The sequence below is a fragment of the Trachypithecus francoisi genome, unplaced genomic scaffold (genome assembly GCF_009764315.1).
Source record: "Trachypithecus francoisi isolate TF-2019V2 unplaced genomic scaffold, Tfra_2.0 Lachesis_group5, whole genome shotgun sequence".
NCBI classification, from domain to species: domain Eukaryota; kingdom Metazoa; phylum Chordata; class Mammalia; order Primates; family Cercopithecidae; genus Trachypithecus; species Trachypithecus francoisi.
Genome location: NW_022681470.1, coordinates 17,388,029 through 17,412,313, shown reverse-complemented (window position 1 = coordinate 17,412,313; position 24,285 = coordinate 17,388,029). Strand labels below are relative to the sequence as shown.

At 40.6% G+C, this 24,285-nt stretch overlaps 1 pseudogene; it reads right to left on the bottom strand.

Moving 5' to 3' along the window:
- Nucleotides 1–24,285, bottom strand: part of LOC117076435 — a 105,668-nt pseudogene that overhangs the window by 63,536 nt on the left and 17,847 nt on the right.

Genomic DNA, 24,285 nt, shown 5'->3' with positions numbered 1-24,285 from the left:
AACATAGAAATTATGAAATCTGAACTACTGGAAAAAGTGAATAGAGCCTCACGGACCTGCAGGACCCTAACAGAAGATGTAACATTCATGACATTGGAATCCCAGAAGAAGAGGGGAAAAATGTTGAGGCTGAAAAAAGTACTAGAAGAAATAATGGCTGAAAACTTCCCAAGTTGGGAAAAGACATCTATCTATAGAATCAAGAAGCTAATCTAACTTGAAACAGGATAAACCTAAAGTAATACACACGTAGGCTCATTGTGGCCAAACTGCTGAAAACTAAAGACAAAGAAAAGTCTTGAAAGCTGCATAAGAAAAGTGCCTTACCTGAAGGAAAAAATAACTCCCGTGACAGAGGATTTCTCATCAAAAACCATGGAGTGAAGGAAGTGGCACAACATCTTTTAAGTACTGAAAGAAAAAAACTGTCAAGCTAGAATCCTGTAAACAGTGAAAACATTTTTCAAGAATGAAGGAAAAATCAAGACATTCTTAGACAATGGAAAACTAAGAAAATTGGTCACCAGGAGACCTACCTTAAAAAAATGACTAAAAGAAATTTTACCTAAACAGAAGGGAGAAAAAAAAAAAGGAATCTAGGGACATCAAGAGAGAAGACAGGATATAGTAAGCAAAAATACCAGTAAATATGATATACTTTCCTTCTTCTTTTGATTTTCTATATTATGTTTGACAGTTGAAGCAAAAATTATAACACTCTTTGATGTGGTTCTAAATGTGTGTATAGCAAATATTTAAAACGATTATAATAGGGCATATAAAGGGATGTAAATTTAGGTAAAGTTTCTATCCTTCACAGGTAACTTACTCAACTTGATAAAGAACATCTACCAAAATATCCTGTAACTATACTTAATGGCAAAAGACTGAAGGTTTTCCCAAAAAGACTAGGAACAAAGCAATGATGTCCACTCTCACCACTCCTATTCAATGTAATGCTGAAAGTTCCAGCCAGTGGAATAAGGCTAGAAAAAGAAATAAAAATATATGGGCTGGAAAGGAAGAAATAAAATCGTCCCTAATTGCAGATGACAGGATTGCCTATATAAAAAATATGAAAGAATCTACATAAAATCTCCTATCACTAATAAGTGATTTCAGCAAGGTCACAGGATACAAGGTAAAAATACAAAAGTCAAATGCTTTTCTATATACTGGCAATTAACACATGGCCATCAAAATTTAAAATATAATACTATTTACAATCACTCAAAATAAAATGAAATATTTAGCTGTGAATCTAACAAAATATGTATAGTGCCTGTATGCTGAAAACTACCAAACGCCAATGAAAAAAATAAAAGAATATCTAAATAAATGATGAGGCATATCATGTTCATAATTGGAAGATGCAACATTGTAAAGGTGTCAATTCTCCCCAAATTGATATGCTGTTTTAATACAACTCCTATCAAAATCCCAGCAAGATTTTTGTAGATATAGGCAAGATTATTCTACACTTTATATGGAGAGGCAAAGGGACTAGAATAACTAAAACAATCTTGAAAAAATCTGAGGAATCAGTCTACCCATTTTCATGACTTACAGTACAGCCACAGTAATCATGACTGTGTGGTATTGGCAGAGGCAGAGACACATAAATCAATAGAACAGGCAGAGAACCCAGAAATAGATCCATACAAATTTACCCAAATAATTTTTGACAAAGAAATTCAATGGGGGAAAGACCACTTTTTCAACAAACGGTGCTTGAGCAATTGGACATCCGCAGATTAAAAAAAAAAAAAAATCAACACAACCTAAATTTCATACCTCATACAAAATTAACTCAAAATAGATTACAGACTTAAATGTAAAATGGAAATCTGTAAAAGGTTAAGATTAAAAGAAATAGGAGAAATTCTTAGAGGTAGGCAAAGAGTTCTTAGACTTGACAACAAAGCATGATACATAAAATTTAAAATTGATAAAAAGGACTTGATCTAAATGAAAGACTTTTGTTCTAAGAAAGACACTTAGGAGAATGAAAAGACAGCCTACAAACTAGGGGAAAATATTTGCAGACCACATATCTGAAAAGAACTAGTAAGCAGCACATGTAAAGAACACTCTGGGGACCAAGGCGGGAGGATGGCTCGAACCCAGGAGTTTGAAACGGCAGAGAGCAATGATGGCACCACAGTGCACTCCAGCCTGGGCAACAGAGCAAGATCTTGGAGTGGAGGCGGGCGAAAAAAACCCTCTCAGAACTCAACAATAAAATTCAAACAATCCTATTGGCAAAAAGCATGAAGAAATATTTCACCGAAGACAAACTACAGATGGCAAATAAGCACTTGAAAAGATGTTTGGCCGAGCGCGGTGGCTCACGCCTGTAATCCCAGCACTTTGGGAGGCTGAGGCGGGCAGATCACTTCAGGTCAGGAGTTCAAGACCAGCCCGGCCAACATGGTGAAACCCCATCTCTACTAATAACACAAAAATTAGCCAGGCATGGTGGCAGGCGCTTGTAATCCCAGCTACTCAGGAGGCTGAGGCAGGAGAATCCCTTGAACCCAGGAGGCAGAGGTTGCAGTGAGCTGAGATCATGCCACTGCACTCCAGCCTGGGTGACAGAGCGAGACTTTGTCTCAAAAAAAAAAAAGAAAGAAAGAAAGAAAGAAAGAAAAAGAAAAAAGAAAAGATGTTCAACATTATTAACCATTAGAGAAATACAAATTTTAAAACACACCTATTAGAATGACTAAAATTTTAAAAAGTCGTTATTATGTTTCAATGGGGCAAATAAAGGGAGATAAAGGTAGGTAAGGTTTCTATACAAGGGTAACCTAACTTGATAAAGAACATCTACAGAAAAACTCCTATACCTAACAGTATACCTCATGGTAAGAGACTGAAGGTTTTTCCAAAAAGATCAGGAACAAAGCAAGGATGTCCATTTTTACCACTCTTATTCAACATAGTGCTGGAAAAATACAGTTGTTGCTATTTTTTACTTTAGTCATTCTGATAGGTGTGTTTTAAAATTTTTCCAATTATTATTGAATGCTCAGGAGAATGAAGAAAAACTGGATCAAGATCTAGAAGGTTTCCCTTACCACAATTTAAATTGTTGATGGAGTTGTAAAGTGATATGGTCACTCTGAAAAACATTTTGGTAGTTTTAAAAAATATTAAGCCTTCCACTACCATGTATTCCTTGGCCTTTACCTTACAGAAATGAAAAGTATGTTCACATAGACACCTGTACATGAATGTTTATAGACATTTTATTCATTATATCCTAATATTGGAAATAATCCAGATGTTCTTCAGTGGGAATATGGTTAAACAAACCATGGTACAGCCATACCGTGGAATACTACTTAACAGGAAAAAGATACAAACCTTAATTCAGGCAACAACCTGGATGAAGCTCCAGGGAATTATGCTGAGGGAAAAAAGTGTGTGATTTATATAATATTATTATTATTATTATTTTGACAGAGTAGTGCTCTGTTACCCAGGCTGACATGTAGTGGCACAATCTCAGCTCACTGCAACTTCCACCTCCGGGGTTCAAGCAATTCTGGTGCCTGAGCCTCCCAAGTAGATGGGATTACAGGTGCACACCACCAAAACAAGCATTTTTTTCTTTCTTTTTTCTTTTTTTCTTTTTTTTAGTAGAGATAGGAATTTGCCATGTTGGCCAGGCTGATCTTGAGCTCCTGGCCTCAAGTGACCCACCTACCTCAGCTTCCCAAAGTGCTATATTCTTGAAAGTATAGAAATTACAGAAATGGAGAACAGCCAGTGAGTGGCTGCCAGGCACTAAGAAGGGGCTGATGGTGGAAGGCAAGTGGATGTGGCTATAAAAGGGCAACGTGAAGATCCTGGCGGTAATGGAAACCTTCTATATCTTGACTGTATCAATTCCAACATCTCCGTTGTGATACTGTGTTATAGTTTCATAAGATGTTATCATTGAGTCAAGTAAAGAAAAGATTCATGGAATCCCTCCGTATCATTTTTTACAACTTTATGTGAATCTGCAATTATCTCAAAATAAAAAATTATATTCGGTTGGGCATGATGGCTCAGGTGTTTCTCTCCAGCACTTTGAAAGTCCAAGGTGGTAGGATTGCTTGAACCCAGGAGTTCAAAGCTGCAGTGTGCCACGATTGTGCCACTGAACTCCAACCTGGGTGACAGTGAGACCTTGACTCAAAAAAATAATTTTTTTGATTATAAAATCAAATTATAAAATCAGAACAATTATAATATATTTTAATATAAAAATATTAAATATTTTATATGATTAATATAATACTTTATATTAAATTATATAATTTTATAAAATTATATATTATATTGATTATATAATTATTAATATAAAACATACAATTTTATATAATTATATAATTTATATTATATTAATATAATAATTTTATATAATTAACATAATAATATAAAATATTTAAAATATTATAAAATCTTATAAAAATATATTTTTTTGATTATAAAATCAAATTATAAAATCAGAACAATTATAATATATTTTAATATAAAAATATTAAATATTTTATATGATTAATATAATACTTATATTAAATTATATAATTTTATAAAATTATATATTATATTGATTATATAATTATTAATATAAAACATACAATTTTATATAATTATATAATTTATATTATATTAATATAATAATTTTATATAATTAACATAATAATATAAAATATTTAAAATATTATAAAATCTTATAAAAATATTATTTTTTTGATTAAAAGAAAAACCTTAGTGATTATTTCTAGCTTTATACGGTATGGTCTGTTCAGTGTTTCCTCCTGTTCCTCTCAGAAGCCAAACAAAAATAACAAAGAGAACAAGAAACAGACATGCCAACACCATCCTTGACAAAACTAGGAAAGAGTAGAAACCCCAAATCACGCGACAGTAGGAAGGGTGGTCTAACAGTGAAGGCCAAGTTGAAGTGCAAGCAGATGCAGAAGATGCAGATTTTTAAGAGGAAACCTGCAAAGGCCAAAGTGAAACGGTGGATGCAGACTGATGGTAAGGAAAAACAAAAACAAAAACAAAAACTCATGTGGACTCAGTTTGATTCCAAAGCAAAATAGAGGAAGTAGAAGCTGAATAAGCCATTATACAGACCTGCGCCTTTAGGGAACATTTTGTCAATGTGGCAGGATGGAGGAGAAAGACTGCATTGTGAATCACCCTCAGTAACTATCTCAGTTGCTGAAGGAAAAGTAATCGTTAAAGAAATTATCCACATACACAATCTTGTAGGATGAAAAAACTTATTCTGACTGTACCAGATGAGAGAGTTTCCTCCTGCAAGTGATGAGTCCAGAAAGGACTCACTTCATTCAAAGATGAGTATTCAAAATGGAAAACCCCTCTCTGGGACTTATATTTTCTTCTTTTTCACTATAAGAAAAGGAGGAGGGGAAAGTTAAATGAAAGCAAGTAGCAAACAGAACAAAACAAAAACCTCTTTGGGACTTCTGCTGATAGCTGTGGCGATGTGGTTTGGATGTGTTTCCTCCAAATCCCTTGCTGAAATGTAATCCCAGGGTTAAAGGTGAGGACTGGTGGCAGGTGTTGAGGCCGTGGGGGTGAGTCTCTCAGGCTTGGTGCTGTCCTTGTGATAGGGAGTGAGTTCTTGCTCTGAGATCTGCTTGTTTAGAACAGCATGATGCCTCCTCTCCCCTCCCTTGCTTCTGCTCTTGCCTTGTGACTGCCTGCTCTCTCTTTGCCTTGCACCATGATTGGAAGCTTCCTGAGGTCATTACCAGAAGCAGGTGCTGGAGTCATGCTTGTGTAACCTACAGACCCTTGAGCCAGTTAAACCTCTTTTCTTTATACATTACCTGGTCTCAGGTATTCCTTTTTATTATTATTATTGTCATTTAGTTTTAATTTCATAATCATAAACTGAACTTTGCAATCCAGCTAGGCATGGAAGGGAACCCATGGAACCCAAAGGGAACTACAGTGAGAACACAAAGATGATAGACTACTGTGAGCAAATGGGGTGCAGGGTGCTCCCCTGAGCTACAGAAGGAATGATCTGGTGGTTAAGATAAAACACAAGTCAAACTTATTAGTGTTGTCCACAGTCAGCAATAGTGACCTCCTTGCTGGTCTTGCCATTCCTGGACCCAAAGCACTCCACGGCCTCCACAATATTTAGTTTCTTCTCTCACCTTGCCAAAGACCACATGCTTGCCATCTAGCCACTCAGTCTTGGCAGTGCAGATGAAAAACTGGGAATCATTTGTGTTGGGTCCAGCATCTGCTGTGGACAAGATGCCAGGATCTGTAGGCTTCAGGGTGAAGTTCTCGTCATGAAATTTCTCTCCTCAGACGGACTTGCCACCAGTGTCATTATGGCATGTGAAGTCACCACTCTGCCACATAAGCCCTGGAATAATTCTGTGAAAGCAGGAATCCTTAAAACCGTATATTTTCTCTCAATTGCTCAGAGCTCAAAAGGTTTCTGCTATCTTTGGAAACTTTTCTGCAAACAGATCAAAGGAGACGCAGCCCAAGGGCTCGCCATCATGGTGATGTCAAAGAACACGGTGGGGTTGACCATGGCTGGTATTATGGGGCTCCTGGCCGCAGCAGCATCTGCAAAGCCAAGTATTTCTTTTTACGCCATTCTCCTGCCTCAGCCTCCTGAGTAGCTGGGACTACAGGCGCCCGCCATCTCGCCCGGCTAGTTTTTTGTATTTTTTAGTAGAGACGGGGTTTCACCGTGTAGACCAGGATGGTCTCGATCTCCTGACCTCGTGATCCACCCGTCTCGGCCTCCCAAAGTGCTGGGATTACAGGCTTGAGCCACCGCGCCCGGCCCCAAGTATTTCTTTACAGCAGCACAAGAATGGTCTAATACAAGTAACATGAAGTTTTTCAGCAAACCTCCAACAAAAACTTTTTAAATAAAAACTGTAACCATCTGAAGGCACTGGAGAATGACCCAAACAGATAGAAACTGCAGGATAATTTACTCTTGAGAGATGATTATAGGAGTAAGAATTGCAAGTTTATGCTATATTTTCCCTGCAAATGTTTTCCATCCCCAACCCCAAATCCTGTTGCAGAAAATCACAGCCTTTCTAGTTAAAGGTGTCAGAAAACAGAGGGTAGGGTTGGCAAAACAGGAGATTTAGGAGTGAAATCCTGAAATCAGGAGAGTTCCGGAAGAAGTGAGCCCCAAAATATGAGTATAAATTCTGCCCAAACCTTTGGCTGACTGCTAAACTATGCATACGTAAGAGAGAGCCCAAGAGACTCAAAGAACTAGCAGGCAGATGTGAGAGAGGAAAGTGTTCTTGAACACCTACATCAGGTGAGATATGCAAATGTGTCCCTCTTTTAACTGCACATTGCCAGCCATGCACAGCTCAGGAGGCGTAAAGCTGAAGCCATAATGGCCTGCGGTGCCAGAAAACAGAGTTGGGGCTGGAGATCAGCTGGAAGCAAGGAAACGTCAGAGAGAGTAAGTCCCAAGATTTCAGTGTAAACTCCTCTCAAATTTTGACTGACTGTTTAACTGCACAGATGGAACACATGTTCAGAGACAAGGCTATAAATGTAGCAGCTGGAAGAGAAGAGAAAACTGGGCAGAGATGTCATCAGCTGCACTCTACAAGGGAGACAGTGTTTGCAATTAGAATTTAGGCAAGCAAGTTAATGGCTTAATAGAAAAAAGTTCAATAATCTTCAGAAGAATATAACACATTACAGAGTCATTGCAACATGTCACCTACAATGTCAAGTTTTGAACCAAAAAATTGCCAGACATGCAAAGAAACCAGAAAGGGTGGTCCATATTCAGGATACATGGAAGTTTATGGAACCTTACTGAAAGTGAACTCAGATATTAGGTTTAGCTGATAACAATTTTAAAGTAGCTATTATAATCACGCTCAGAGAATTAAAAGAAGCATGGTGTTGATGAGCAAACAAATAGCAAATCTCAATAGAGGAATTAAAATTATAAAAAAGAAGCAAATAAAAACTCCAGAGCTGAGAAGTGCAACTGAAAGAAAAAAGAAATTTACTAGATAGGCTCAACAACAGATGGGAGATGGCAGAATAAAGAATCAGTAAACTTGGAAGAAGATAAACAGAAATTATCCAACCTGAAGAACAAAAAGAAAAACAAGTGAAGAAAAATAAGCGGACCCTCAGAGGCTTATAGAGCAATATCAAGCAGTCCGGCCGGGCGCGGTGGCTCAAGCCTGTAATCCCAGCACTTTGGGAGGCCGAGACGGGCGGATCACGAGGTCAGGAGATCGAGACCATCCTGGCTAACACGGTGAAACCCCGTCTCTATTAAAAATACAAAAAACTAGCCGGGCGAGGTGGCGGGCGCCTGTAGTCCCAGCTACTCGGGAGGCTGAGGCAGGAGAATGGCGTAAAACCCGGGAGGCGGAGCTTGCAGTGAGCTGAGATCCGGCCACTGCACTCCAGCCCGGGAGAAAGAGCAAGACTCCGTCTCAAAAAAAAAAAAAAAAAAGCAGTCCAACATAAGGCTTAACTGAAGGAGGAGGAGGAGGAGAAGGAGAAGGAAGAGGAGGAGAAAGACAAAGAGAGAGAGAGAGAGAGAATAGTCTTCATATTTCTTTATTTATCAAAAAAAAGACAGAAAATTCCCGATATCTGGTAAATATATCTGGTAAAGCCCCAAAAATCCCACATTGGAGACATTCAGAGAAAATCACACCCTGGTACAGAACACTCACTCACACCGCAGAATGACAATGATAAAGAGAAAATCTTGAAAACTGTGAGAAAATTAAGATATTACATACAAGATAATTAACTTATAATTTCAGCTTTGACAAGTGAAGGGCTTGGAAGTCATTACTCCCATCCTTAGAACAAGAAAAAGCCAAACAAACCATCAGTTCATGACCTTTCTTGGACACATCAGAGAACTAAGTTTGCAGAGCAAACTGCCACCCCCAAATCTGGAGAGATAGGCAAGCGCAGAGAGTCACAAGGACACCTGCTCACTTGGAACAGAAGCTGATGAAGGCATCAACTCTTAGGAATGTGTCCATGATGATTTTGACAAATTGCTGCAGTGAACTAGCATGAAAGTAACAAACTCCTGAGGCCTGCAGACTTGAGGTGGGGACCTATGTTTTCATGGGTTTCACCTCCAGAAACTCCACCAAGTTCTCATGGTGAAGAGCCAAGAAAGATCCCTTCATGTCTCTGGCAGGAGTAGAAGAAGAGGCCAGGCATGGTGGCTCACGCCTGTAATCCCAGCACTTTGGGAGGCCAAGGTGGGTGAATCACCTGAGGTCAGGAGTTCGAGGAGTAGAAGAAGAACAAACATTGTGAAATGTGCCCAGAAGGTTTTTCACGACAATGAAAAACACTCTATAATAAAGATGGTTGCTCTCAAGTTTGTAATATCCATTTTTAACCTAAATTCACCTTCAAATAGCAGTATACTGCTTTTGTGTATTACATGTACCGTATAGTGGGATTACTTTATAATTGAGATGATTTTTCTTATTTGTGTATAAATAAATCTCAATTCCCAGATGGAGAAAACTATTTTCCAGGAAAATAAAAATTTACAAAACTGACTTTAGGAGAGAAACAAATCTAGACGGATCAATTACTATAGAAGAAATAGAGGAATTTGTCCAAGAGCTGCTTCCTAACTATCACTGACCTGTTACTCTAGCCCCCAAAAGAATCAGGCTCCAAGTTTTCACAGGGGAATTGCACCAAACTTTTCAGGAACAGATGGCTACAATGCACTTTCAAATGTTCCAGTGCATAGAAAAGGAAAAAATATCTTTTAAACTCTTTAGAAAATCAATCCTAACAATGGTAGCCCCAAAATGAAAACTACAGACCAAATTTACTTATAAATAATTGATGCAAAAATCCTAAATAAAACATTAACAAACAGAATCCAGCAAAAGTCAAAAGGGTAATCTTTTAACCAAGGGGATTTTATTTTGAGAATACCAGAAGAGGTCAATAAAGAAATTCAGTATTAAAGCAATTCCCAAGAAAGAAAAATAGTATGATTATCTTCAAAGACAATTCATTTGATAAGCATCCATTCTTGACAACTATTCTGAATAGACGAATAATAACAAGGCAATTCCTTAGAGTGATTAAAAATTGTATCTACCTCACCCAGTTTACCACAATATTTATGAAATCCCCTCCCGAAGAAAGTCCCATTTAAGTCAGGAATAAGACAAAAATGTCCATTACCATCATTTCGATTTAAAGATGTTTGGAGGCACTAAACAAGGCCGAGAGACTAGCAGGGGAAAAAAGAGGCATAAAAATGAGCAAGGAGAAGGCAAAATCATCATTATTTGCAAATTTTATTGTATATCTAGGAAACCTCAAAAAATCATCTAAAAATTAGTTCAACCACATAAATGAGTAAGGTCAGTACCAAACTGCAAAAATAAATCAGCAGGCCTGGTGGCACACAACTATAGCCCCTCCTTCTGGGGAAGCTGGGGCAGGAGGGTCACTCAAGCCCAGGAGTACCAGGCCAGCCTGGACAACATATCAAGACCCCATCTACTTAAATTAAATAAATTTAACTTAAATAAATCAACAGTTTTCAAATGTACAAACAATATCCACTTAGAATATACAATGGAAGGGAAGACCACATTTACAGTAGCAAGAAAAGATGAGCTTACTAGAAATGAGCTTCATACGAAATGTACAAGCATTATAGAAAACATAAAAATACCATTGAGGGCCTCTCAAAGAAGACTTGAACCTAGGGAAAGGTAAGATTGGTTCTTGAAGAGGAAGTCAACCTCATAAAAATGTCAGTTATCCTAAGTTAATTTACATATTTACTGTGATCTGAGTAAAAACACCAACATGAGTTTTTTTTCTTGAACTAGATAAGGCCGAGTGTAGTCATATGGAAAAACAAACAGGTGTGAAAAGCCAGCTGAAGTCTGAAAAAGAAAAATGAGGATAGGAGAATCAGTCCCATAAATATCAAATATATTTAAAAACTATGGATTTAGGACAGTGTGGCAATGGGACATGAGTAAACCCATCTTGATGACCATGCAAATATGCTTCTCTTCTGTTCTTCCCCACTCGAGACAATAAAGCACCGCCATCCACCCAATTACGGCATCTTTGACACATCCCTTTTCTTCAAAAATAAAGCATCTCCATCCACCCAATTGTTCATTTCAGAAACATACGGCATCTTTGACACACCCCTTTTCTTCACCATTTATTATATATTTCATTACTAAATTGTGCAAATTCTACCTGCAAAATACCTCTAAATATCGCCCGTATCTTTCCAAATCACTTGCAACCATCATAGTCTGGTCAGTATCCCTGCTCACCTCTGTAGAAGCCTCTTGTCTTCCCCTCCTTCCACTTCCCAGCCATTCTCTACACGGTCAGAGATGATTTTAAAAGATAGATCTGATCACATCACTGTTCTACTTCCAACCCTTCCCTTGCACTTAAGACAAAATCTAAAAGAGCTGGGAGAGCCCTAAAGCCTTTGACTTTCTTTCCTTCCACCAAAGCCTCCTCACTGGCATAGCCCCCCTTGCTCCTGTGCTGTGGGGCAAGGCTCTTTTCCCTCCTTCAGTTTGTTGAGCCCTTCCCCCTCCAGGCCTTCACAATGGAATTCCTTCACTGGGAACGTTCTTCACATGGCTAACACTCGATCCTTCCTTCCTTCCTTCCTTCCTTCCTTCCTTCCTTCCTTCCTTCCTTCTTTCCTTCCTTCCTTCCTTTCCTCCTTTCTTCCTCCTTCCTTCCTTCCTTCCTTCCTTCCTTCCTTCCTTCCTCCCTCCCTCCCTCTTTCCTTCCTTCCTTCCTTCCTTTCTTTTATCTGAGTTGGACTCTCACTCTGTCTCCCAGGCTGGAGTGCAGTGGTGCGATCTCAGCCAGCTCACTGTAACCTCCTCCTCTCAGGTTCAAGAGATTCTCCTGTCTCAGCCTCCTGAGTAGCTGGGATTACAGGCATGCACCACCACACCCGGCTAATTTTTGTATTTTTAGTAGAGATGGGGTTTTGCCATGTTGGCCAGGCTGGTCTCGAACTCCTGACTCCAGGTGATCCACCTGCCTCAGCCTCCCAAAGTGCTGAGATTACGGGCTTGAGCCACCACACCAGGCCCATTGTTTTCTTTTTAAACAAACTTTTAGTTTTGAGGTGATGCTAGATTCACCTGCGGTCACAAGAAGAAACATGGAGAGTTCTCTTGCACCCTTTCCCCAGCTCCTCCCAGTGATAACACCTTGCGTAGCTACAACACAGTGTCACAACCGCAAATTGGTTATATATGCAATTCATGACATTCAGGTTCCAACAACTTTACACATGCTGGGTATGTGCGTGTGTGTGGATTTAGTTTTATGTAATTTTATCATACAAATAGATTCATGTGACCACCATCATGGTCAAGCTACAAGGCAGGAATCCAGCACGAGCATCCCTCAGTCTACCCTATTACAGCCACCAGCACCTCCCCACTCCCTCCCTCAGCATTTTAAAAATGAATCTTAAACATCATTTACTAAAAAAAAAAATCTTCCTTGATCATCTAAGCTACATTTTCCTCTCATCACAATGCCACCGATTTCTTCTTTATGTCTTCTTATCACAATTTTGAGTTAGGAGTAATGGGTTTAATGCCCTTGAAATGTCTCTCGATTTAGGCTTCCTCATTGGTAAGCAGTTTTTCTATCCTTGCTGCCCTTGACTCTGTGTCCAATGAAAGGGAGAGGGCAGGCACTACTTGAAAACAAGGAGGGGACAGGGATGGTGGCTCACACCTGTAATCCCAGCACTTTGGAAGGCCAAAGTGGGAGGATCACTTGAACCCAGAAGTTCAAGACCAGCCTGGGCAAACATAGGCAGACCTCATCTCTACAAGAAATTTAAAATATTAGCCAATCATGATGGTACGTATCTGTGGTGCCCACTACTTGGGAGGCTGAGGTAGGAGGATTGCCTGAGCCTGGGAGGTTGGGGCTGCAGAAAGCCACGATAATGCCACTGCACTCCAGCCTGGGCAACAGAGCAAGACCCATTCTCAAAATTAATTAATTAATTAAAAATAAACAAATAAATAAAAGGAGGAGACTATAAGGTAGAAGTGTCTTGACCCAATAGAAAGGAAAAGGTGCAAAATCAGTGTTTACACTTCAGTGTCTGTGGGAGGAAGAGGAGGACAGAGGAGATAGAAGCTTGCAGAGATGCCTGTGTTGGGGCCTCCTATTCTGGGCTGAGTCAAAGAGTGGAGAAGAAGGTTACACAGAAGGAAGTAGACAGCACACAGAAGCTTATCCTGTTTCTAACCTGGGATTCTGAATAGAGACCTCTTTGCTGAACTGGGGGCAACTGAGGAGTCTGACAAAGTGAGCCTCCGTGAGGCCTCCTGCATCATTCAGAGCCCTCTATGCCTTAGAATAGGCTCACAAGTCCCCATTGTCTCCTGTGACAGGGAGATGGCAGTTTCTGAGGCCATACAGGGAGCTGGCCAGAAAAAAAGGTCCATATGGAGACTGAGGTGAATGACATTGGGGCCTAAGGCTAAAACCAGGCCCATCAAGCCAGGGACCGAAGTGAAGTTCTGCAGCCAGAGCAGGCCCTCAGGTTCCGCCAAACCGACGGGAGGAACACCAGGCCAAGAGACGTGCGTTCTGTGTCGCCCCATCTCAGACGTCAGCTCCTGATAGCAACACCACTACGAACCTCGCTAATCCTGCTAACCTCACTAATCCCACCCAAACCAGCGCACTCGGGGACTGGAGCCCCTTCAGTTCCTTCTTTCCACACTACATAGTCACTCAAGCCTCCTGCACACCCACAGGCCATTTTGGAAATAAATCGATAGAAGATGAGGAAACCTGAAAAATGGGTTTGTCCAAAAGCAACTGAATTTGAAGGGCTGGATTAGACTGCATTTAACAGATTGAAATGAGTTTTTAAATTTCCCCTAGGAAAGCCGGCAGGTGGCTTTGGGGAAGATTAGATGAGGTTTGGAAAACATGAGGCCTCTTTTTCTTTCCATAGCTGAGTACAGTGTGGGTAAATTTGCAACCCTCTGACATATATATTTATTGATAGGATTATTTATTTAAAATCTACTTATTCCATTGGACTATAAGCTCCACGGGGGGAAATATTTTGTTGTTGTTGTTATTGCAATATCTGCCGTGCTCAGCACATGGTAGGCACTCAAATATATTTATTACAAAAATTAATAAATGCCTATAGATTCAGCTCTGCACTTCATTAATGATTCACCCAAGATAAAAGGTTTCATTGGCTTAGCTTTCAATAAAAAGCTGGTCAAGGCCAGGACTTGTTATTATGTTACACATAAAACATAAATGACTCAGTGGCTTTCCCCCAGAGTACAGGGCACTGCCACTAACTCATTATCTACTCTGAATAAGGAATTGAACCTCTTTGGTGGGGAAGGGAGGTGGGAGTCTCTATATTTTTCTCTCCATAGGAAGAAAGAAGTGTCAACTCCCAGCTTCACTGGCAAATGAAGAGTAACTAATAAATACAATTATGGAACTTGCAGACTATGAAGACATGCCTACCAAACAAACTGCTTCAGAACTAACACGCTGTCTGCTCACATAAGTTATACTATTTAAAGACATCCTCCTGGCCGGGCGCGGTGGCTCACGCCTCTAATCCCAGCACTTTGGGAGGCCGAGGCAGGCAGATCACGAGGTCAGGAGATCGAGACCATCCTGCATAACACGGTGAAACCCCATCTCTACTAAAAATACAAAAAATTAGCTGGGCGTGGTGGCGGGTGCCTATAGTCCCAGCTACTCGGGAGGCTGAGGCAGGAGAATGGCATGAACCCGGGAGGCAGAGCTTGCAGTGAGCCGAGATGGTGCCACTGCACTCAAGCCTGGGTGACAGAGCGAGACTCTGTCTCAAAAAAAAAAAAAAAAAAAAAAAAAAAGACATCCTCCTAAGGCTCTGCTGGGGAATCCTGAGCCCAATCTTCAGCTGAGTTCAATAAGTCATGTGTGCAAAGGGAGAGGCAGTTCATAGCTTGCAAAAAGTTGCCACACAAACAGTGCAGCTCTGTAGGAAGTCAGCTGTGAGAGCGGGTTCCCTCCTTGTGGGAAATGATGTGGACCACAAACTAGCAACCCCTTCAAGCAGCTTGAAAGAGAACATCACAAACCACCCTGAGGCCGTGAGAACAAATAGACCCCTGTTGTGACCTTAGTGTTGGTAGTTTTAGTAGTTTTGTACCATGAATGACACAGACATTATTTACTACCAGTGCTGAGGTGCCAATCCAAGTTATTTCTGGCCTTAACCTCCTGCTTTGTTCCCATGAGTATGTGGCTGTATTACACGGCTGAGGACTTTCTATTGATGAGAGTAAGTGCTTTTTTTTTTTTGACTTAAAGATTTGACAATAGGTATTTATATCACAGGCTACTTCTCAGAGATCAATTATTTCCATAGTTGTGTTTTCGGTCCTGGAATAGAGTGAGGTTGGATTTTAATTAAATAATGAATCGATATGTTTTTAACATGCTCATATGCCAGGGACTGTGTCCACTCATGAGCAAAATGAAGAAGCCCAGATCTCCTCTAGCTAGTCACACCTCTTGGTTGCAGGTAATGGAAACTCACTCAAATTAGCTTAAACAAAAAGAAAGGACTGGAGTGGAAGGATGCAGGAATATCCATGTATAAGAAATTGGACTTCCCATGGGACTGGAACCAGGACCTGGAAAGCCAGGGAAAGTTCATCTGTTTCTTTTTGGAAGTTTTTGGTTCCTTCTCTCTGCTTCTCTCTGAGCATCTATTTGATTTTTCTCTCCATAGTCTCACTTTCTTTGTTTTTAGAAGAAAATGTCTCTTTCAGACTTCTACATATTCTCTTGCTTCTAGTACTGCCAATCACTAGAAATCTCTTTGTTCCAATTGCAAATTCTCAGGAAAGAAAATTCCACTTGGCTCAGCTTAGCAGTCAATAAATTGGCTCTCCTAGGGTCAGGGGTGCACCCCTGGTCTGTGTGGAATAGGCTGTCTTGTCCATTGAGATTTGGTCAAGGAAACAGAAGCCATTCCATGTATGCAAGGATGAAGGTTTTATCACGTGGAATAGGAGAGCCACACAACCATTGTAAAGAATGAAGGCAGGATACCATGGAATACTATGCAGCCATAAAAAAGGATGAGTTCATGTCCTTTGTAGGGACATGGATGAAGCTGGAAACCATCATTCTCAGCAAATTATCACAAGGACAGAAAACCAAACACCACATGTTCTCACTCATTGGTGGGACTTGAACAGTGAGAACACCTGGACACAGGAAGAGGACCGTCATACACCGGGGCCTGTCATGGGGTAGGGGGAGGGGGTAGGGATAGCATTAGGAGATATACCTAATGTAAATGATGAGTTAATGGGCAGCACACCAACATGGCACATGTATACATATGTAACAAACCTGCACATTGTGCACTTGTACCCTAGAACTTAAAGTATTAAAACAAACAAACAAACAAAAAGGTACCGCTTTAGGAAAAAAAAAAAAAAAAAGAGTGAAGGCAGGATAATCAGGCAAACAATTGCCAATCATCCCAGCCTGCACAGCCAAGTGGATGACTTTCAAGAACTCACCCTAAAACTATTGTGAATCTCAAGAACTTCAGTGTTACTCTCCCACCTTATCTCAGCTTGCAACAGGGTGATTCTCAGGACATTCACCAAGGAGCTGCTGCAACGATCAAGAACTATCTGGCAGCTCCCCTCTGTATTATCCTACAGCACAGATGAGTGATTCTCAGAAGTGGTCGTCAACTCTCTCAGCTGCTGGTACCCTCAGACTGGGTGGTCTACAGGAGCATCCCCAGAAACTGCTGCAACCTTCATATCTGCCTGTAAATGCTTCCAGACAATAATCCCTTCTCCTTGTCTGTCTGCTAAGTCTCATGAGTACCTCTTTTTTTTTTTTTTTTGAGACAGGGTCTCACTTTGTCACCCAGGATGGAGTACAGTGGCTTGAACTTGGCTAACTGTAGCCTTGATCTTCCAGGTTTAAACAATCCTCCCACCTCAGCCCCCCAAGTAGCTGGGACTACAAGCACATGCCAGCACACCTGGCTAATTTTTTAATTTTTTGTAGAGATGGGGTTTTGCCATGTTGGCCAGGCTGGTCTTGAACTCCTGAGCTCAAGCAATCCACCTGCCTCAGCCTCCCAAAGTGCTGGGATTACAGATATGAGCCACTGCACCTGGCCACTCATGAGTACCTCTTAATGGAAAATTCCAATCAGAATCCTGTGCGGAGGGGCATTCTGGCAAATATTGTTCTGAGTTTCTCTTGTATGATGTAGAGGAGATGACAGACAAGCACACTGGTGGGAAGAACTGAAAACAAACCATTGGGATAGCCTGGAGCCCCAGAAATGCAGGACCACAGTGCAAACCTGGCTACAGAGCCCACAAAAGTGAGCATTGACATATATGTGCATGTACATATGTGTGTGTATAGGGAGTACAGACAGGTGTGGAAAGACAGGTCTCAAGGAGAAACTGGGGCATGGTCTGGGCATAATTTACAACTGGAAAAGGGCAGATTTCTCAGATTTCCTCATCCTTTCCTATGCAATCTGAGCCACCCAAGTGAGCTGGTCTGCAACCAACATTGGTTGCTCTGTCCTCCTGAGCTTTCCTCTTCCTCCTTCTGGCAATAATGTGAGGAATTTTCTCGGGTGGGGAAGCCTTGATTACCCCTTCCACAGTCATGTGAGCCAGGACTGTCTGTCCAACCCCCAGCCCCAGCCTGGGGGCTCAGTGACTAATAAAGCAATGGACCTACATCCAAGTGCAGCAGACCAAACTTCTCCCTGAGAGGGACTATGGAGGATTGCAAACTTTGTCGAATGTGAGGCCTGCATTCATGCTCTTCTCATAAAGAGAGCCTTCCCAAGATACAGAGAGAAATGCAGAGCGCTGATGACCTCTTTGGTGTCCCGCGATTCATCTATATCTGAGGCCATTAATTCTGGGCTTTTTAATTATATGAGTTAATAAGTTCTCCATTTTGCTTAAGTCAGTTTGAGTTGAATGCCTGAACATTCCAACTACTGCATAAACAGAGTTAAATCTGCTCCAAATTGTTCCTCTGCTCGTGTGTTCTCTAGGCCTGTTCCCCTATCCCATCTCTCTCTTTCTCTCCTTTCTTTTTTTTTTTTTTTTTTTGAGATGGAGTCTTGCTCTGTCATCCAGGCTGGGGTGCAATGGCATGATCTTGGCCCACTGACTGGAACCTCTGACTCCTGGGTTCAAGTGATTCTCCTGCCTCAGCCTCCCAAGTAGCTGGGATTACAGGTGTGTGCAACCACACCTGGCTAATTTTTGTATTTTTTTGGTAGAGATGAGATTTCACTATGTTGGCCAGGCTGGTCTCAAACTCCTGACCTCAGGTGATCTGCCCGCCTCAACCTCCCAAAGTGCTGGGATTACAGGCATGAGCCACCATGCCTGGCTCCCATCTCTATCTGTTGAAATCTCACTCACCCTTATGACCAAGCCAAGCTTCACCTTTCCAGGAGACAGGTGGCTGTGCATACCTTATTTCCTCTGCACCCTCTGTCCTGCATGAGTGGCCCCACACATTTCCATACACAATGTGAACAGTGTAACATGCCAGAAGGTGAGATCTCATGCATCTTTATGTTTCCTGATGGCCTCACTGGATTATTGTGTATAGTAGCTCCTAGCTAAACATTATTGAATTAGAAAATGCTGAAACCAACAACAACAAAAAGTCAGACAACCCAATTCCAACTTAGGCAATGGACTTGAATAAACGTTTCTTCAAAAAAGACATACAAATGGACATACGTGAAAAGATGCTCAACATCGTTAGTCATTAGGGAAATGCAAATCAAACCCACAATGAAATATCACTTTAGATCCATTAGCATGGCTACTACCAAAAATACAGAAAACAAAGCCTGGGCATGGTGGTTCATACCTGCAATCCCAGTGCTTTGGAAGGCCGAGGCAGGAGGATCGCCTAATGCCAGGAGTTCAAGACCAGCCTGAGCAATATAGTGATACCCCATCTCTACAAATAAAAATAAAAATTAGCTGGCATGGTGGCATACACCTGTAATCCCAGCTACTTGGGAGGCTGAAGCAGGAGGATTGCTTCAGCCCAGGAGTTTGAGGTGGCAGTGAGTTATGATCAAGCCACTGCACTCCAGCCTGTACAACAGAGTAACACCCTGTCCCCTTCTCCAAAATACAGAAAACAACAAATATGTACACCTACTATACACTCACAAAAATTAAAATTAAAAAACACAAAGCAAAAATACAGAAAACAAGTATTGGTAAGGATGTGGAGGAACTGGAACTCTGGCACACTCTTGGTGGTGCAGTTGCTGTGGAAAAGAGTATGGCAGGTCCTCAAAAAGCTAAACAGAATTACCATCTGATCCATCAGTTCCTCTTCTCAGAATATATCCCCTCAAAATGGAAAGCAGTGTCTCAAACAGATGCTTATACATCATGTTCATAGTAGCATTATGAACTACTATAATGTAGTAGTAGTACATAATAAAACTCCTCGTTTTCCCCTTACCCCAGTCACTGGCAACCATCATTCTCCTTTCTGTCGCTATGCATTTGACTACTCTAGGTATTTCTTATAAGTGGAGTGATACAGTATTTGTCCTCTTATGACTGACTTACTTCACTTAGCATAATGTCTTCAAGTTTCATCCATGTTATAGCAAGTATCAGAATTTCCTTCCTTTTTAAGGCTGAATAATATTTTATTGCGTGTATAGATTTCATTATTTTTACCCATTAATCCATCAATGGACACTTGGGTTGCTTCCACCTTTTGGCCACTGTGAATAATGCTGCTATGAGCATTGGTATACAGTTGGCCTCTGTACTCATGGGTTCTGCATCTGTGGACTCAAGCAACCTAGGATCAAAAATATTCTTTCAGGCGGGCATGGTGGCTCATGCAAGTAATCCTAGCACTTTGGGAGGCTGAGGCAGGTGGATCACCTGAGGTCAGGAATTTGAGACCAACCTGGCCAACATGGCGAAACCCCGTCTCGGCTAAAAAATACAAAAATTAACCGGAAGTGGTGGTGGGCACCTGTAATCCCAGTTACTTGGGAGGCTGAGCCAGAAGAATTGCTTGAACTTAGGAGGTGGAAGTTGCAGTGAGCTGTGATCGTGCCATTGTACTCCAGCCTGGGTGACAAGAGCGAAACTCCGTCTCAAAATATATAGATAAATAGATAGATAGATAGATAGATAGATAGATAGATAGATAGATATTCTTTAAAAATGGATGGTTGTGCCTGTACTGAACATGTACAGACTTTATTTTTTTGTTACCATTTCTTAAACAATACAGTCTAACAATCATTTACATAGCATTTACATTTTAGTAGGTATTAGAAGTAATCTAGAGATGACTTAGAGTATGTGGGAGGATGTGCATCGGTTATATGCAAATACTGTGCCATTTTATATCTGGGATTTGAGCATCTGCGGATTTTGGTATCCTCAGGGGGGTCCTGGAAGTGCTGAATCATATGGTAATTCTATGTTTAATTTTTTGAGAAACCACCATACTGTTTCCACAGTGGCTGCATCATGTAAAATTCCCACCAACAGTACACCAGAGTTCCAATTAATCCACATCCTTGCCGATGCTTGTTATTTTCTGAGGTTTTATTTTTATAGTAGCCATCCTAATGGGTATGAGGTGGCATCTCATTGTGGTTTTGATTTGCATTTCCCAAATGATTACTGATATTGAGCATTTTAAAAATTTCTGTATTGCTCATTTGTGTATTTTCTTTGAAGAAATGTCTATTGTGCATTTTTAAGTGGGTTTGGTATTTTTTGTTGGATTGTAGGGATTCTTTCTATATTCCAGATATTAACCCTTTGTCAGATATATGATATATAAATATCATCTCCCGTGTCATTGATTGCCTTTTCATTCTGTTGATTATGTCCTTTGATGCACGGAAGTTTTACATTTTAGTATAGTACAATTTTTCTATTTTTTTCTTATACTTTTGGTGTCATAGTCAAGAAATCATTGCTAAATCCAATGTCATGAAGCTGTTCCCCTATGTTTTTTTCTAGGAGTTTTATAGTTTTAGGTGCTATGTTTAGGCCTTTAATCCAATTTTGAGTTAATTTTTGTATATGCGGTAAAGTAAGGATCCAACTTCATTCTTTTGCATGTGGACATTCAGTTTTCTCAGCACCGTTTGTTGAAAAGACAGTCCATTCTTCCTTTGAATGATCTTGGCACCTTTGTTGAAAATCATCTGACCATCTATGCGAGGGTTTGTTTCTGAGCCCCTGGTCTATTTTAGTTGTCTATAAGTTGATCTTTATGCAAGTGCTACACTATTTCTATTACTGTGTAGTAAATTTTCAAATTAGAAAATTTAAGACTTTCAACTTTGTTCTTTTTCAAGATTGTTTTGGCTATTTGGAGTCCCTTGAGTTTCCATATGAATTTTAGGATGAATTTTTCTATATCTGCAACAACAACAATAAAAAAATGTGGCCAGGCATGGTGGCTCATGCTTGTAATCCCAGCACTTTGGGAGACCAAGGCATGAGAATTTCTTGAGGCCAGGAGTTCAAAACCAGCCTGGGCAACATAGCAAGACTCTGTCTCTACCAGAAAAAAAAAAAAAAAAAAGTCGGAGATGGTAGAGTCCAAGCCACAGGATGACTTGAGCCTGGAAGTTCAAGGCTGCAGTGAGCTGTGATCAAGCCACTGCACTCTAGCCTGGGTGACACAGTGATAACCTGTCTGAAAGAAAAGTTTTTAATGCCACTGGAATCATGATAGGGATTACTATTTAATCTGTAGATCACTTTGAGAAATATTGGCATCTTAACAATATTGTCTTCCAATCCATGGACCTATTTTTCCATTTATTGGTTCTTTAATTCCTTTCAGCAACATTTTGTAGCTTTCAATGTACAAACCTTCCACCTCCTCCTTGATTCAATTAATTCCTAAGTGTTTCTGTCTTTTTGATCCTTTTGTAAATGGAACTGTTCTCTTAATTTCCCTTTTGGAGTGTTTATTGTTAGTACATGGAAATGCAGGTGATTTTTACATCTTAATTTTGTATCCTGCAACTTTGTGAATTTGTTTATTAGTGCTAACAGGTTTTTAGTGGAATCTTTAGGGCTTTCTACATAAAAGATCATGTTGTCTGTGAACAGAGATCATTTAACTTGCTTTTCAATTCAGATGCTTTTTGCTTATTTTTCTTGTCTAATTGTCCTGGCTAGGAATTTCAGCACTATGTTAACTAGAAGTGATGAAAGTGAGTAAGCATCCTCGATTTGTTCCTGATCTTAAAGGAGAAGCTTTCCATCCTTCACCATCGAGTATGATATTAGCTGTGGGCATGTCATATAAGGACTTTATCATGCTGAAGTAGCTTCCATCTCTTCCTACTTTATTTAGTGTTTTTATCGTAAAAGGGTGTTGAATTTTGTTACACACATTTTTTGCATCAATTGAGGTGATCACGTGGTTTTTTTCCCCTTTATTCTGTTAATGTGGTGTATTACACTTATTGTTTTCATATGTTGAGCCATCTTTACATTCCAGGAATACATTCTACTTGCTCGTGGTATATAATCATTTTAATGTGTTGTTGAATTCTCTTTGCAAGTGTTTTGTTGAGGAATAATACTAATTCTTACAGATAAAGAAATTGAACTCCAAAATGCTTTCCCCATGGTCACTCATCTAGTAAGTGGTAAGAGTTGGGGTTCAAGCCTAAGCCTGTCTGATCCCAGAATCTGTGCCATTTTCAATATACCATGCTGTCTCGTATCACCCCACAGTTGGATAAGGGAGCTAAGTGTGGGCTACCAGCTTTATGACTTTGGAAGAAAAAGAAAAATGTAGCCATGTCTGAACCTCAGTTTGCTCATCTGAAAATAGGGATCAAAATGCCAATTTTCCAGAGCTATGGTAATGTTTAGACAAGGTAAGGAATGTCGCACCCCTGGAACATCATGAGCTTTTCAAAAATTGCAGCATGTGTGGCTTTCAGCCCCATGTTGGGCCTCCAACCTCCAATGAAAGTTGGACCTCTGTCCGTGACCTTGGACAGAGGCTTCATGTGCAGCCTTTTGGCCAAACCAATTATTTCTTTTCTCTGCTATAAATACTTGAGAACATAAGGTCTTCAATAAGTTGTCCTGTGACTTTATTTCCTGGCCAACAGGGAGGTTTTCATTTCCTCTATGACTCATCTACTCCTTTTTGGAGCTCTCCTCTAAATACCTCCAGCCAGCGACATTTCAAATATCCTTGCCTCTTGGCTTCCCTTCAGCAGCCCCAACTCATGTCCAGAATTCTTTCTCTTCCTTTTCTTCTTTTTCCTTTTGCAAGTTTGGTGACCAGAGCTTTGCTGGCTGAGATACCTAGCGTTCATAGCTGAATTTCCTTCCCTTCAGTGGAACATCTCCCTGCAGACTGTTTCTGGGTCCATTGTGTAGACAGACTTCATAAAGGTGATGAGATTTCCAAAACAGCCTAATGGGAAGAAAAGGAAGAAGAGAATGGCACATTCCCCAATCCTACTCTTGGCTTTCTGGGCTACATGGTCTTCCATTCAACAAGAACTTATCCCTTTCCTGGGAAATGAGAAGTGCTATACAAAGCACGAATTCTGAGAATGCCCTCACACTATTGCTTTGGGGACTGTGTGGTGTATGCTGACCACAGGGAGCAAATCGTGAGTTTCTCTACAAGGACTGCAGTCAGAACTGCTAATAAGCTGTACTTCAGATGAAGGAACATCACAGACAACTGGGCTCCAAGAGCTAAAGTTTACTTAGTGCTTTTCACCCCAAAGGCCCAAAGCCCTCACTAAAGCTATAAATATCAGAATCACTTCATCTTTGAAACACAGCCAGAGTTCTAGGCCTTGCTTAAATAGCCCGGAGCCTGTACATACAAGGCATGTGTGTGTGGTGAAAGAGGCCTTTATGTATTTGCCGCTGCTGGAGGCCAAAGAGAAGGGTGAGTGGAATGTACTGGAATGTCTGGCAAAGAGCAGAGGCAGATTCTGCGGCTAAGCTGCTTGGTGGGCCCTGTGGGGTTGAGTTTTAATCTCTGTCACATGTGGGACTGTAGGATACCTGCCCTCCCAGCCTCTGTAGCTGCCTCCACAGCCAGAAGAATTTGGCTTGGAAATGGGGACTC